Genomic DNA, 18081 nt, shown 5'->3' on the forward strand with positions numbered 1-18081 from the left:
CAAAAATAGCTGGGCTCAGAGAATTAAATGGCTTTCTCAAGGTCCCCACAGGAATTAAATGGTAGGCTAAGAACTGAAGCCTTATTTTATTATTAGAAGACTAATATTATTTCCAGGTATCCAGCTGTGGGCAGTTATTTATTGTTTGTACTAAAATATCTTTAGAGTAACAATAAAATTTTAGAGTACATTATCTTTAAAGGGTGACATCATCAAGATGGCAACAAAGGTTGATCCTGACTTCAGTCTCCCTCATAAGATCAATTAGCAGAGATTCATAGAGGACACACCATTGTGAAAATTCTAGAGTATGGAGGTGAAATTGAAGCACCCCCTTGACCACGGAGACCACAAAGGACTGTATTAGCAAGGTAAGAGGAATGGCCACTCTCTGTCCACACTCTCTTGCCCCAGTCTGGCATCAAGTCACACCAAGAGGGCCATTCTTTCTCCAGTGGGAAGGAGAGGGCCCTAGGCAGGTATCCAGCTCCCTGCACACGGTTGCTCACTTCCCAGGGGGCCCAGGCAGGTCATGCCTCACGAAGATCAGAGGGGCAGGAATTTATGGAGCTTGAATACTGGAGATCAGATTGCAATGAGAAAGAAGGTTGGACATACAACATCTAGAACTCAGACCTTGGTAGACTGAAGTTACAGCAGCCCCCAGGAGAAATCCCAGCCAGTAGGTTTATACATCTAGAGAGCCAAGATGATGGCCTCATCTGGCCAAAGAATGTGGTGTATAGTCCTTTGGGTCCCCAAACAAAAATCCTTGCTGGCCTTGGAGCCTGATCTGCCTCTTCACCCAGAAAGGGAAGGTAGTTAAATATCCCTGCCCACTGCTGAATTCAGTCCTCAGCCCTGTGTAGCTAGAAAACCTGGCCAGAGCACCAGGGAAGCAGCTCTGGCCAGGTGGAAACTCCAGCAGAGCCCACCCAGTAAACCAGTGGCTCTGCTTGGGCAGGGAACTTAGAGGACCATTCTGCTTGATTTGGTCCTCAAAGAATGAAAACCTTTTCAGCCTAGGCATCTTTTCTGTGCCCACATCCAGATAAGAAAGTCAATTCATTTAACATACACAAATCGAAAAATGTGATACATTGTATTGATAGAATAACATATAAACATCATATGATCATCTTAATTACTGCTGGAAAAGTGAGAAAATTCAACATCCATTTATGATAAAAACTCTCAACAAATTAGATATAGAAGTGACACATTAATAAAGAGCATATATGACAAGCACACAGCTCACATTAGACTTAGTGGCGAAAGATTATAAGCTCTTTTTTTCTAAGACCAGGAATAAGGCAAGGGTGCCCACTTTCACCAATCCTACTCAACAAAGTACAGAAGTTGTAACCAAGCAATCAGGTAAGGAAAAGAAAAGTCATTAGAATTAAACCAGAGAAATAAAATTGTCTCTATTTTCAGTTGACAGGATTTTATACATAAAAGATCCTAAAGACGCCACTAAAAATCTGTTAGGTCTAATCAATAAGTTTGGTAAATTTTTAAGATACAAAATCAACATACAACAATTAGTAACATTTCTATATACTAGCAATGAATTCACTGAAAATTAAAGAAAGCAATCTTATTTATAGTAGTAGCATCAAAAATAAGGATAAATTTATGCAAGGAGGTGAAAATTATGACATTGATGAACAGAATTGAATAAAAAAATAAGTATAAACATAGCCTGTGTTCATGGAATTTTTTTTTTTTGATCTCATTGTATCATTTTGCTCCTTTGTCAAAGAGTATGCTTATGTGGGTCTATTTCCAAGTGGCTTTTTTTCTTGAGTCTTAGTTTCCCTTTAAATTCAGCTGTTTTCTTATTACCTTTCTTCCTTTCTTATTTCATATAATCCATTTTCTCAAATTTCATAATGTGAAAAGCAGATGCTTTCTAGTATTCATTCTATGTTCAGTATTAAATCTATTTCAAAATACAGTAATTGCATATTGATGGTGTGAAAGTTACACTTTATTTTGTAGGTACTCATTCTTATTTTTTCCCCATTTTTCCTGTTTATACATCTGTGAGTGATGAAAGAACTATACAGGCCTATTTTCAAAAACAGGCCTATGGATTACCTTATCTTCACTTCCTAAACATGAGTCTGCTTGAAGTATTCTCCTTATGGATAATGCATTGTAAGTTGGCAAATGTGCACAGCAAACTCTCCTGTGCTTTTGCAGATGTGGATTTAATATGTAGATCAGTGCCCATAAAAAGGGATCTATTTATTTTCTCTCCCAAACGTTCAGGACTGGATTTAATTTCTGAATAATATACAGCAGTCTGTAGTTTTAGTTGTGTCTCTCGATTTTAAAAAGTGACTGAAAAGTAAAAATCCCAGAGTATATTGTTACTAAAATTTATTCAGTTGCAGTCTGTTTTCACAGTGACAATCTATGTAGGAAACAACTTGTCTCCTTATGTAAATACCAGCTTTATTGGTAGAAATCAATTTCCCAGCAAATTATTTACTGGGTAATGAAAGGATGCAATAGTCCTGGCTAGTCTTAAAAAAAAAAAAAAATAGCTAAAACTAATTACAAAGAATGATGTAGTGAATACAAAGATACATATATCTTTTAGAACTAGTGTTTTTCTATTATTTGAATACATACCCAGAAGTTTGATAGCTGGATCATATCATAGATTTTTAAAAAAGCCTCTTATTGCACACTGGTGCAGGATGAAGGAGATGGAGGCATGAGGATGAATGAAGTCAAATGTCTGTAAGATACAGAAATGCAAAGAAATTGGGTGAATAGAATGAAATAATCTATTATATTCCAATTCATCCTTCTTGGTTCTACTGTTTTCCTTAGGGTTCCTGGCAAATTGGTACAGGATAGGCTTTGAGGCAGATAACCTTGGTTTGCATAAAAAGCCTTGCCACTTTCTAGCAGTATGACCTAGAATAATGTTTGTTTGTTTATACCATTTTCTACCACAATATCATCTGCTAAGTAAGCTTGGTAATTATATCTACTTTATGACTATAAAGTCATCTATGCATACTAAATGAGCTAATATTTATAAAATGTTATGTACTGGCACACCATATATATTAAATTATTTAACATTTGCTTAATACATATAAATAAATATCTATCATAGATATTTACTCAACTTAGTGGTAAATTAAAAGGGTAGATCAGATTTTCCTCAATGATATTTAAAATCAAATATCTAACAGGCACTTATTGATATGTTTATTTAACATATAAATATATGATAGGAGCCAAAACCAAAGGAGCCAAAAATATAATATTTTTATCAGATCCATCTACATCTTTCAGATATTTACCTGATTATTTTCTAAGAAAATTTCCTGAAACATCAACCCTTTAAACTCTTTTTTAATTCCTTTTCGAGTTATACCTCATAAAATAGCCATTGTAACATTCAAGGCAGTGATTTTTTTCTTTCTATTTTCTGCAGCCTATTTTCCAAGTAGAAAATTATTTCAAATGAAGCACATACAGGATGGGGCTACATAGGGAGAAGTGTAAATAGAGTGTATGGGATCTAAAGATGTTGCACAGAGATATGGAGGTAAATATTCAAAATAAAGAGGTTCTCCAGGGAGTTCGCAGCATCAATCAAAAATTACCTGGCAAAGTGAAATATTATTTGGCACTCTCTTTTTCAAAAATTAAGGTTGCCATAATTTATTATTGGTATCAAATTCCTCACATATCTAATTCTTTTTGCATGCATGATAAGTCATTTAACACCATGGACTGTAGTCCACCAGGTTCCTCTGTCCATGGCTTTCTCCAAGCAAAAATACTGGAGTGGGTTGCCATTTCATCCTGCAGGGGATCTTCCCAACCCAGGGATCCAACCCGTGTCTCCTGCATTGCAGAGGGATACTTTACAGCTGAACCATAAATAAAATTCATGTGTGTATAATGCTTTTACTTAATTGGTCTAGGAAAAAAAAAATCTTTGAAATATTATTTCTTGAACTGACATGAGATGATTATTTTTCCCTGTCAAGTTTTCCTTTTATCTCTTATGGTCTTGGGAGCAAACTTTTTGAGATTGTTTTGGTTTCTATGTTTCTTAATGAAGATGGTAATGAGAGTTTTCTCTTAATAGTTGTGTAAATCCTGTTGAATGCATATAATGTCAACTCTGCTTATTCAGATGAGTTTTATTCAATTTATTTAAAAAATCTAAAGACATGCAATTTTTGATGGCATCTATATATGCAAATCAGTTTAACTGTTCTGGCAGAATATACTAGTAATTAACCTGTTACTAAATGTGTGCTTAACTAAATTACTCACTGAATCTCTTTTATGGGAAGCAAAATCAGGGTAGAATTTTCACCCATTTTGTGTATACAACCAACTTCTTTGATAAGTTCTAGTATCATATTAATTTTCTATCTTATTTTTTCCTATAAAGATAAATTAGAGAGGGACCATTCAGGTGTATGGAAATAAGAGGAACAAACAGTTATGCATAACATAATCTACAAGGATATATTTTATAGCATAGGAAATATAGCTAATATTGTATATTAACTATAAATGACATATAAGCTTTAAAAACTGAATCACCATTTTGAACACCTGTAACTTATATAATGTACATCACCTATAGTGTTAGTTGCTCAGTCATGTCTGACTCTTTGCAACCCCATGGACTGTAGTCTGCCAGGTTCCTCTGTCCATGGAATATCCCAGGCAAGAATACTGCAGTAGGTAGCCACTGCATTCTCCAGGGAATCTTCCCAACCCAGGGATCAAACCTGTGTCTCCTACATTGCAGGCAGATTCTTTAAGTCTGAGCCACTAGGTATATCACCTATATTTCAATTAAAAGAAAGAAAAATATCACATGTATTACTAAAATTGAAACAAAGCTACAGTCTCCCATAGCTGTAAAACACTGTTACTTCAGCACTACATACTGATCCTCCTTGAGTGTCTTCAAGTTCATTCATATTTTAGTGTCTAGACATGTTTCTGTGTGCTGCTCAAATAGGTCCTTTTGGTTCTGTTATCCTTCCCATCATTTGCTACCTTCCTTGCTTTATTTCTTGTGTATGTATATGTGTGTGTTTCTATTTCTCCCAATTCAAAAAACAGCAGTTTACTGTTATCTCACAAAGATATTACTACTTGTAATGCTCTCTGACTTGAGAGTTGAGATGAACATTTTATAATGTCATGATGGGTTGCATTGAAACCACCAATTTCCATTATCCTTGCCCACTAAACCACTGTATGTGAGCCTGCATCTGCCAATATCTACTTCAGGCTTTCTATGCCTGAAGAGCCACAAAGGAAGCCCGAGAATACTGGTGTGGGTAGCCTATCCCTTCTTCAGTGGATCTTCCCAACCGAGGAACTGAACCAGGTTTCCTGCATTGCAGGCAGATTCTTTACCAACTGAACTATCAGGGAAGCCACATTAAAAACTGCAGGTGACGGCATGTATTTAATATTTCATAGTTTTACTCTTTCTTGTGTGTATGTGTTTGTATGTGTGATTACTTATTTTTGTTTCTTTTTTTCTACCTATGACTAAAGCACAGCTGTAAAGGTTAACAAGCACCTTTTGGACTATTCTGTACTTTTAATCTTCCAGACTCCTAAAAGTTAATTGTGCACCTTAAATCTTTCTGTCATATGTCTGCTAACCTTGCTCTGTTCTATATGGAACAATGGTAGGCTTGTACTAACTGAACATCACTGAAGCCTAGTGTAAACATGAATAATGTTCAAGCTTACACCCCTGTTGTATGACAATTATCTGTATTTGGAAAATTTTTATGAAAGCTTGGAGTCATTTGTCACTTACAGGTTGACTTTTTGGATCTGATATGATTTGTTACATTGATTCATAAGTGAATGAATGAAGCTATTCAAAGCTTGTCCTCAAAACAATGACTGACCTGCATTGAACAATATCAACCATCATCTAATCAACATCAGTTCAGTTCAGTTCAGTCGCTCAGTCATGTCCAACTGTTTGCAACCCTATGAATCGCAGCACGCCAGGCCTCCCTGTCCATCACCAACTCCCGGAGCTCACTCAGACTCATGTCCATCGAGTCAGTGATGCCATCAAGCCATCTCATCCTCTGTTATCCCCTTCTCCTCCTGCCCCCAATCCCTCCCAGTCTTTTCCAATGAGTCAACACTTCCCATGAGGTGGCCAAAGTACTGCAGTTTCAGCTTTAGCATCATTCCTTCCAAAGAAATTCCAGGGCTGATCTCCTTCAGAATGGACTGGTTGGATCTCCTTGCAGTCCAAGGGACTCTCAAGAGTCTTCTTCAACACCACAGTTCAAAAGCATCAATTCTTCAGCGCTCAGCTTTCTTCACAGTCCAACTCTCACATCCATACATGACCACTGGAAAAACCATAGCCTTGACTAGACGGACCTTTGTTGGCAAAGTAATGTCTCTGCTTTTGAATATGCTATCTAGGTTGGTCATAACTTTCATCCCAAGGAGTAAGCCTCTTTTAATTTCATGGCTGCAATCACCATCTGCACTGATTTTGGAGCCAAAAAAAAAATAAAGTCTGACACTGTTTCCACTGTTTCCCCATCTATTTCCCATGAAGTGATGGGACTGGATGCCATGATCTTTGTTTTCTGAATGTTGAGCTTTAAGCCAACTTTTTCACTCTCCTCTTTCACTTTCATCCAGAGGCTTTTTAGTTCCTCTTCACTTTCTGCCATAAGGGTGGTGTCATCTTCATATCTGAGGTTATTGATATTTCTCTCGGCAACCTTGATTCCAGCTTGTGCTTCTTCCAGTCCAGCGTTTCTCATGACATACTCTGCATATGTTAAATAAGCAGGGTGACAATATGCAGCCTTGACGTACTCCTTTTCCTATTTGGAACCAGTCTGTTGTTCCATGTTCAGTTCTAACTGTTGCTTCCTGACCTGCATATAGGTTTCTCAAGAGGCAAGTCAGGTGGTCTGGTATTCCCACCTCTTTCAGAATTTTCCACAGTTTATTGTGATCCCCACAGTCAAAGGCTTTGGCATAGTCAATAAAGCAGAAATAGATGTTTTTCTGGAACTCTCTTGCTTTTTGGATGATCCCGTGGATGTTGGCAATTTGATCTCTGGTTACTTTGCCTTTCTAAAACCAGCTTGAACATCTGGAAGTTCACGGTTTATGTATTGCTGAAGCCTGGCTTGAAGAATTTTGAGCATTACTTTACTAGCGTTTGAGATGAGTGGAATGGACTCTTACTAAGGACTGGGTCAGGATATTGTGCTTGGTTTGCATTTGTGGTTAGTGCCTTAATTCCAATGCTAGTTGTTGTTGTTTTTCTCTATACAATCAATGACTAACTACATCACAATGATGTTTAATATTTTTAAAGCATAATGAACACACTTTTATTCTAGTTTCTTTTTTTTTACCTACCATTTTGCCACATTTTATTCTAATATTTTAAAGTACGGATTCAGCTGAAACTCACTGTGTACCTTTTACCAATTTTAATCTCATGCTTCCCCAGATAAATCCACATCTTGAATTTATTATTTCATGTACATAATTATATTAATACCATGTGTATTCATAAATAACATATAGTATTGTTTATGCTTTCAAAATTAATATAAATGCATCATAATGGGCAGATATCTCTGTAGCTTTCTTTTTTTCTCATCACTGTTTCTGAGATTTAGCTATGATGATACACATGAAAGTCTCACAGTCGTATCCAACTCTTTGCGACCCCATGGACTAGACAGTCCATGGAATTCTCCAGGCCAGAATACTGGAGTGGGTAGCCGTTCCCTCCTCCAGGGGATCCTCTATACCCAGGGATCAAATGCAGGTCTCTCCCTTTGCAGTCAGATCCCCCACCAGCTGAGCCACCAGGGAATGATGATAAATGTAGCTGTAATATATTCATTTTACATAGTATATAGTGTCCCACTGTCTGAATTCATCCTTCTGTCGATGAATGGTTAGGTGGTTTTTCACCTGACTTATTGACAAGTAGACATACATACATTTTTGCCGTCAAATATTCCAACACTTTTGAAAAGGGAAAATATCCTTAAAATCCCCGTTTCCACACCCCACGTTTTCCTTCCCAGAGGTAACTGGCACTATTAGCATACTGTGCATTCTTCCCAGATTTATTAGGACATCAAATTAAACAAACAAAAGATCACAATAATCTCTTTAAAAAAATCATTCGTGTCTCTCATTTTTGGAAGCCACTGCATCATCACTTTTGTGATGTTTAGCCCCAAATATTTGTAATTTCACAATTTTATTTTTTGTAATAATTACGGTTATTTTGAAAGCTTGTCATCACTTAAATTGAAATTGTATCACAAAATTTACTTTTACTCTAAAATGATTTTTCAATAGAATATTTTTTCAATTATATTTCTTTCTTTTATGTTTTAAATTTGGTCATGCTGTGCCACTTGTGGGGTCTTAGTTCCCTGACCAGGAATCAAAATCAGGCCACCAGTCCTGTAAACACAGTCTTAACCACTGGACTACCAAGGAAGTCACTATATTTCTTTTATTGCTTTTATGTTTTCCTATTTCATTGAGATATAAAATTGTGTAGGTTTTATATTGTGTGTAGGTTTTATATTGTGATTATTTGATATATCCATATATTATGAAGTGATCACCCCAATAAGTTTAGTTAATACCTGTCACCTCACATAGCTACACTTTTTGTTTCTGTGTGATGAGAACTTTTAAGTTTTACTCTCTTAACAACTTTCAAATATATAATTTAGTGTCATGAACCATAGTCATCATTGTCTATATTACCTCAGAAATCATCTTATACCTAGAAGTACATTTTGACCACATTTGCCTAATTTTCTCACCCCACACCTCCCACTTCTGATCATTGAAAATCAGATCTCTATTTCTCTGGGTTTGTTTTTTTGTTTGTTTGTTTATGGATTCCACATTTAAGTAATATTATGTAATATCTGTCTTTGTTTTATTTTGCTTAGCATAATGCCCTCAAAGTCTATCCATGTTGTCAGAAATGGCAGTGTTTTTCCTTTGCATAACTGGATACTGTTCCATTGTGTGTGTGTTTATTTCATATTTTCTTTATCCATTCATCCGTTGATGGAAACTTGGGTTGTTTTCTCATTTTGACTATTGTGAATAAGCTGCAGTGAATATGGGGGTACAGATATGTCTTGGACTCATGATTTTGTGTCCTTTGGATGTATAGCCACAAATGGAATCGCTAGATCAGGTGGCAGTTCGATTTTTAATTTTTTGAAGAAACTTCATACTGTTTTTCATGGTGGTTGTATACACATTTACATTCCCACCAACAGTATGCAAAGTATACTCATCTGTCTCAATCCTTTGTTTCAATGTTTTTTTTTAAGAAATAACATTCAGAAGAAATAAACAATATCAAAAGAAGAAAAACTAATCAAAGGATGAGTAGAGTTCAGTTCAGTGGCTCAGTCATGTCTGACTCTTTGTGACCCATGGACTGCTTCCCTGTGCATCACCAGTTCTCAGAGCTTGCTCAAACTCATGTCCATTGAGTCAGTGATGCCATCAACTATCTCATCTTCTGTCATCCCCTTCTCTTCCTACCTTCAATCTGTCCCAGCATCAGGGTCTTTTTTAATGATTCTAATAATCAAAGGATATTAACAGATAATTCATGAAAAGAAGACTAAATTGGCAAATACACATATAAAATATCTCTGCATCACTTTGCAAACACACACCCACACACAGAGGTATGTATGTGCTTATGAACATAAAAAAAAATTTGGAAAAAATGGCTCTCAGAGAGAATAAGGCAATTATTTTAAAGGTTTTATGGCTCAGCTTTCCTTTTTATACTTGCAGTGACCCAGAAGGGATTCTGCCAAGACTGGATCAGTGGAGGGCAATTTATGGTATCAGGGAAGTGCTCAAAGAGAAGCTTCTCAGCTATTCCTGGAAGAGACTGTGAGTTGACCTGTGACTTTGTAAATGCTAACTCAGGTGTCTTGGCCCTTTCCCTTCCTCTTACCTGCAGAGGTACTCTTATTCTCCTGCCATTTTGAAAATGAGCACCTTACTAAAGCATTACAAACTAGCTTACAAACTGGAAGCCAAGAGTCAAACAGTCTTTCTAAAATAACCATGCTGTCTGTTTTTAGAGAAGAACTAATTTAAGAGGAAAAAATTATAAAAAGAAAAAAACTTGAAACTACATCATATGAATTCTCCTGGTGAAAATCAGTCCTTGGACAATTGTGACCTATGCATCCAGAGAAGAATTGCCTGGTGGTTTCTGGAGTTTGCCCCAAAGCTGAAAAGAACTCATCATCATAAATGTGTTTTTCTGATGTAACATTTCCGGCACCTGAGAGATGATTGCTGAAAATTCCTTGCAGGTGTCTCAGAGATTACAATAAAGGCACAGAGACTGTTTTTCTTAAGGAGTTAGCAAAAAGTGTTTAGAAAAATAATCCTGGAATATGCTACCCTGCTCTGTGTATGAACCCTGACTGTTAAACTGATCACACATACCTGTACAGCAATGATTAATGAGGATCATGCTAATAACCCAAGACCTAAATCTGAGTCTGGGATGGATAATTTATAGAAAATATTTCTTTGCCAATGAATGATTTGTTGAAGAAATTAAGTGACTTGATAATGTCTGAAGAAGCATGCTGGTGTTTATTTCTAAGCTCTGGCATTGAACAAAATGACTATAACAACATTTATACTAAATTATACCATACTAAATTAATTAAATAATATCATTTATACTAAATATATAAATGATTTGATATCACTTATACTACAATACTGACATAATAATACTGGCCATTCTTTTAAAATGTGATTACTTTCCTTCAGAATTATTTTATTACTGAAATAATTTAATGTAAGTTTAAAAACATTTTCATGTGATAAAAAAATCTAAATAGTATTCAGATAAAAGAACAAGAAGATTCTTTTTTTCTCAAAGCTGTATTTTACTTTATGATTAGTAGGTGTATGTCAGACAATGTATCAGTAAGACAAACAGTGAACAAGTAAGTCAATATATGCAGAGTAATCATATATTGTATAGGTAATATTTGTTGAAAACTGGTTCTAGAACTGAGTAATATTCAATAGCTCAAACAATGCAGGAAGATCAGCCATTTACACAGCTCTAATATTCTTGCTTCCTGTTTTTAAAAAGAGCAGTATTTCCTCTGGTTTCTTCACTGTTTGGTCCTTTTTCCTGCTTCCCCATCACTGAGTGGACATCAGCGTAGACCTCTGGGCTTTGCTTAAAAGAATCCACATTAATTATTGCTCATCAGCATTCATCATGGTGACAGCTCTGGTTAACAGTGCTGTTTATTTTGTTCTCACCTTTCTGCTTGGCTGTCAAACGGAAGAGTTTTATGGTTCTTAAGGGAACAATCCTTCTCTATGACCAGCTGCTTTCAGGAGAAAGAAAAAAGAAAAAAGTGTTTTCTTTAGTGTTGTACTGGCTTTGGTAATTCCTTGCAAATGAAATGGCACAAATGTAGCAATTAATAGTCTCCTTTAATTGAGTTCACTTATAACAGAGCAGAGTTAAACCAATTAAAACTCCATTGAACAAAATCCTGAAATTGAATGGTATTTCAAGTGTTTTTCAAAGATGATAAAACTTACATTGTCTTATAAAAATCATATCTGTATAGTGCTTGACCTAAAATTGAACTGCTTATTCCTAAATAAATATCTTCTTAAGTGTGAAATAACTAACAAAATAGTGAAAAATCGCTGGCCACATTAGAGAGGAAAGACAGAATTTTAAAGAGATAAACCCAGTAATTAATGGGAAGCACTTGAGAATATCCAAGGTGCCTGAGATAGAAGAGAGCTTTGGCAGGAATAACTGTGAGGGACTTTAAAAGTAGTAACTGCAAATCAGAATAAATTTTCCCTGATAAGAATTCCATCCTGCTGAAAGTCATAGAACAAAAGACTGATTCCAAATTGGGAAAGGAGTGTGTCAAGGCTGTATAATGTCACCCTACTTTTTTAACATATATACAGAGTAGATCATGGGAAATGCTGGACTGGATGAAGCACAAGCTAGATTCAAGATTGTTGGGAGAAATATCAATAACTTCAGATATGCAAATGACAGCACCCTTATGGCAGAAAGCAAAGAACTAAAGAGGCTCTTGATGAAAGTGAAAGAGGAGAGTGAAAAAGTTGACTTAAAACTCAACATTAAGAAAACTAAGATCGTGACATTCAGTACCATCACTTCATGGAAAATCGATGGGGAATTTTGAGGCTCCAAATCACTGCAGATGGTGACTGTAGCCATGAAGAAAAGTTATGACCAACCTAAACACCTTAGTAAAAAGCAGAGACATTACTTTGCCAGCAAAGGTCCATCTAATCAAGGTTATGGTTTTTCCAGTAGTCATGTATGGACGTGAGAGTTGAACTATAATGAAAGCTGAACACCAAAGAATTGATGCCTTTGAACTGGGGTGTTGGAGAAGACTCTTGAGAGTCCCTTGGACTGCAAGGAGATCCAACCAGTCCATGCTATAGGAAATCAGTCCTGAATATTCATTGGAAGGATTGATGCTGAAGCTGAAACTCCAATACTTTGGCCACCTGATGGGAAGAACTGACTCATTGGAAAAGACCCTGATGCTGGGAAAGATTGAAGGCAGGAGGAGAAGGGGATGACAGAGGATGAGGTGGTTGGATGGCATCCCTGACTTGATGGACATGAGTTTGAGAAAGCTCTGCGAGTTGGTGATGGAAAGGGAGGTCTGGCACGCTGCAGTTCAGTTCAGTTCACTTCAGTCACTCAGTTGTGTCCGACTCCTTGCGACCCCATGAATTGCAGCATGCCAGGCCTCCCTGTCCATCACCAGCTCCCGGAATTCACTCAAACTCATGTCCATGGAGTCGGTGATGCCATCCAGCCATCTCATCCTCTGTTGTCCCCTTCTCCTCCTGCCCACAATCCCTCCCAGCATCAGAGTCTTTTCCAATGAGTCAACTCTTCACCTAAGGTGGCCAAAGTACTGAAGTTTCAGCCTTAGCATCAGTCCTTCCAATGAACACCCAGGACTGATCTCCTTTAGGATGGACTGGTTGGATCTTCTTGGAGTCCAAGGGACTCTCAAGAGTCTTCTACAATACCACAGTTCAAAAGTTCAAAAGCATCAATTCTTCGGCACTCAGCTTGCTTCACAGTCCAACTCTCGCATCCATACATGACCACTGGAAAAACCATAGCCTTGACTAGATGGACCTTTGTTGGCAAAGTAATGTCTCTGCTTTTCAATATGCTGTCTAGGTTGGTCATAACCTTCCTCCCAAGGAGTAAGCATCTTTTAATTTCATGGCTGCAGTCATCATCTGCAGTGATTTTGGAGCACCAAAAAATAAAGTCTGACACTGTTTCCACTGTTTCCCCATCTATTTCCCATGAAGTGATGGGACTGGATGCCATGATCTTTGTTTTCTGAATGTTTGAGCTTTAAGCCAACTTTTTCACTCTCCTCTTTCACTTTCATCAAGAGGCTTTTAGTTCCTCTTCACTTTCTGCCATAAGGGTGGTGTCATCTGCATATCTGAGGTTATTGATATTCCTCCCCACAATCTTGATTCCAGCTTGTGCTTCTTCCAGCCTAGCATTTCTCATGATGTACTCTGCATATAAGTTAAATAAGCAGGGTGACAATATACAGCCTTGGTGTACTAGTTTTCCTATTTGGAACCAGTCTGTTTTTCCATGTCCAGTTCTAACTGTTGCTTCCTGACCTGTATATAGGTTGCTGGATTCTAAATTTTGACCAGGTTGTTAAAAATATTTTTTTAGTGATTTAGTCAGCTTTGACAGTAATAAAATTCACTCAATTAAGTATATATTTTGAAAAGTTTTGACAATCGTGTGCACTCCTATAATCGTTACCACAATTTAGAGTTTCAACACTCTAGAATATTTCTCTGCACCTCACTAAAGATGATCCCCTCGGTATATTTTGATGCTGCTCTCTTCCTACAGTTAAATTTTTCATATTTAATTTTTTCCCTGAGTGCTATCTACTCTGATTTCACAACTTTGTATATTTCTATTCTAATTTCTGACTTTCAGTATCCTGTCATATCTTTAATTACCTATTTAATTAAAATTAATTAATGTTGAAATATTGTGTTATTATTGTTCTCACCTTTGTGATTAGATTTTCGGTCATGTTTTTATTAGCTAATTAGTATTGATTAGTTCCTTCTGCTTCGCTCTTATTGTGTCTTTTTATGTTTGATTTCTGCCATTTCCCATTTATTTTAATTCATGCTTTTTTTCTTTTTTTGGATTAACAGTTACAAGTATTTTTAAAGAGAGGTCAACATTCTAGACACCCTTTTCTGTTGGTAGTTAAATGCAGTTTCTTAAATACAGAGCAGCTTTTCTTGATTAAGAAGTTTTGGTGAACTGGCTGATTTTGTGATGGGACCCTTACTTTTCATCCTTCTTATTTGTTCTTTTTTGCCCCCTCACCATCAAGAATCTGAGGGGTGCCTTTCTCTTCCAAGTTTCTTTTATCTCCCTCAAAGTAGTGTCTTCTACACACCATTGTTTCTGTGAATACACTTACCATGCTAAGATTTTAGATTCTTCAGTATTCAGCTCTGATCCAATGGTTCTTAGACCACTTCTCAATAAAGTCCCAGATGCCAAAGGCTCAGGACCAGAAACACCAATGTTGGAGCACAAGATAAGATAGATGTCCCAGCTTAAAAAGGAGTGAGAGCTAGCCCTTGGTCTGCCTTTGTGTTCTACTCAGGCCATTAACGGTTTGAATGGTGTCTCATCTCACATTGGTAATGACAGATCTTCTTTACTAAGTCTACTGATTCAAATATTAATCACTTCTGGAACATACTTACAGACACATTCAGATATAATATTTTACAAGCTATCTAAGTAGCCTTTAGCCGAGTCAAGAGGACACAGAAAATTAACCATCGCATATAGGTCAACACAGATTTTAGCGTGTATCCTAGCTTTGACTAGGTATGATTTTTGAAAGGGGTTTAGCCAAGTTCCATCTTTTTGACCTATTTCTTTCACTCTGTGTACATTCTTGGCAGCTTATGCCTTTACCAGAGAAAACCAACTCTGTCTTCATTTCTACTTCTCCCTTTCTCAATATTCATGATGCTCAGTCTACGCTGGAATTTTTTCCACCTCCAAAACTCATTGTAGCCTCAAAATCTTTGGGCATCACTTTCCCTCTATTTGAATGTGCCTGCACTGGATATTCATATACTTAAATACTTCTTATCATCCAGATCTCTGTTCAAATTTTTCCCATTCTGTCATATTTTATGGGCACTCTAGCCAAAGAATCCCGCATCCTCAATTTTTCTAGCTATCCCTTCCCTACAGTTACTCTATTTGCTTTTCTTCAGAATACTTGTCACTTTTCTCTCTCTTTCTTTCTCTTATTGTACTAGGGTAGAGTTGCTTTTGCTTTATTGCATCTACTTCTGCTTTATTGACTATGCCAAAGCCTTTGACAGTGTGGAGCACAACAAAATGTGGAAAATTCTTAAAGAGATGGGAATACCGGACCACCTGATCTGCCTCCTGAGAAATCTGTATGAAGGTCAAGAAGCAACAGTTAGAACCGGACATGGAACAGCAGACTGGTTTCAATAGAAAAAGGAGTACATCAAGGCTGTATATTGTCACCCTGCTTATTGAACTTATATGCAGAGTACATCATGAGAAACGCTGGGCTGGGTGAAGCACAAGCTGGAATCAAGATTGCTGGGAGAAATATCAATAACCTCAGATATGCAGATGACACCACCTTTATGGTAGAAAGCAAAGAACTAAAGAGCCTCTTGATGAAAGAGAAAGAGGAGAGTGAAAAAGTTGGCTTAAAGCTCAACATTCAGAAAACGAAGATCATGGCATCTGGTCCCATCACTTCATGGCAAATAGATGGGCAAACAGTGGAAACAGTGAAAGACTTAATTTTCTTAGGATCCAAAATCACTGCAGATGGTGATTGCAGCCATGAAATTAAAAGATTCTTACTCCTTGGAAGGAAAGTTATGACCAACCTAGACAGCATATTAAAAAGCAGAGACATCACTTTGCCAGCAAGGATCCATCTAGTCAAAGCTATGGTTTTTCCAGTGGTTATATATGGATGTGAGAGTTGTACTATAAAGAAAGCTGAGTGCCGAAGAATTGATGCTTTTGAACTGTGGTGTTGGAGAAGACTCTTGATTCCCCTTGGACTGCAAGGGGATCAAACCAGTCCATCCTAAAGGAAATCAGTCCTGGGTGTTCATTGGAAGGACTGATGTTAAAGCTGAAACTCCAATACTTTGGCCACTTCATGCGACTTACTCATTGGAAAAGACCCTGATTCTGGGAAAGATTGAAGGAGGGAGGAGAAGGGGATGACAAAGGATGAGATGGTTGGATGGCATCACTGACCTGATGGACGTGAGTCTGAGCAAGCTCCGGGAGTTGCTGATGGACAGGGAAGCCTGGCGTGCTGCAGTGCATGGTGTCCGCAAAGAGTTGGACACGACTGAGTGACCAAAGTGAACTGAACTGATAGGTGCTTTACAATGTTGTGTTAGTTTCTACTGTACAGTAAAGTGAATCAGCTATATGTATACTTATATCCCCTCCTTCTTGGACCTCCATCCCACCACCCCTGTAAGTCCTCACAGAGCAGCCAGCTGAGCTCCCACTGCTGTAAATCAGCTTCCTACTAGCCAGCTATCTTACACGAGGCAGTGTTACATGTCAGTCCCAATCTCCCAACTCATCCTGCTCTCCCCTTCTCCCCCCGCATTGTGCCCACAGGTCCATTCTCTATGTCTGTGTCTCTATTCCTGCCCTGCAACTGGGTCCATCTGTACTGTTTCCTGGAGAGTGTGATGAAATAGGGAACCCACTTGCCACTCTTTTAACATTGCATTATGTATACATTTGTTTATATATTTATAGCCTGCCCTCTCTAGTAGAATGTACTCAATAAAAGCAAGTACTATATCTGTTCTTGTTGTATTTTCAGCACTTAGAATCATTCCTACACATAGTAGGTATGTAAGTCGAATAGTTTTGTCAAATATAGTTTGATTTTTAACCTATTTATAAATAGCAGTTCTGTGAGAAAAATGCAATATTTCATGAGAAAATTGAACGAACTCTGTATTCCATTTTGATTTATCACACCAAAAGTATTTTATGTTCTTGAAGTAAGATTACTGGATTGAACTGAAATTTTGGATTATGATTAAATTTGTAATTTTTGTATAGATATCACCTGGAAGTTATTTAAACTTCTCTCATTATCAATTAAAAAAAAAAAGCATTTTATGTCATACCACCTGTGTGTAAGTTCAGAGGGAGACTTCCCTGCTGAAAAGCATTTCTTGTGTTGTAGACTGTCTAAGTTTCTCTTCTTGATGCCTCTCTATGCACGACTTTTGCTCTGCAGGGAATATTATTTACTCAATATTCTTTACCCTCCCTAAAAGTTGTAAGCACTTTCAAGAAGCTCACTAACAAGGGAAAAACACAACATTTATCATTTCACAAATGTTTTGCTCTTCTTTGAAATCCTTCCTCCCTAAACTACAACAAATCTTAGTCATTAAAGGTTCATAACAAAGGAAAAGAAAACAAAAAATGAGAAAGTTCCCCAACCCTGTGGGTGCTCTTCCTTTGAACTCTGTGGGGTTCTCAATTTTTCTAAGATGTTTGAGCCAAAGGAAGAAGAAACAATTTTGATTGCTCCTTCTCTGAGCAGTATCCAGGGGCAGAGTCCATTAAATAAAGAGAGAAAAAAAGACAGACAGACAGAGCACTCACCATGGTATACTAAAATCTGTATCATTGGCAGTGTGTGTTTTCATTTGTTATTTTTGAAAGCAGCATTTCACAAACAACCTTATGTCACACTGTACAGTCACTATATGTTACAGACATTACAGAGTTAGGAAAATTGAGAAATATATGGTATTAAAGAACAGTAGTGTGAATAGTAATTATTACTCAAGAAATGT

This window comes from Bos javanicus, chromosome 16 (genome assembly GCF_032452875.1).
Source record: "Bos javanicus breed banteng chromosome 16, ARS-OSU_banteng_1.0, whole genome shotgun sequence".
NCBI lineage: Eukaryota > Metazoa > Chordata > Mammalia > Artiodactyla > Bovidae > Bos > Bos javanicus.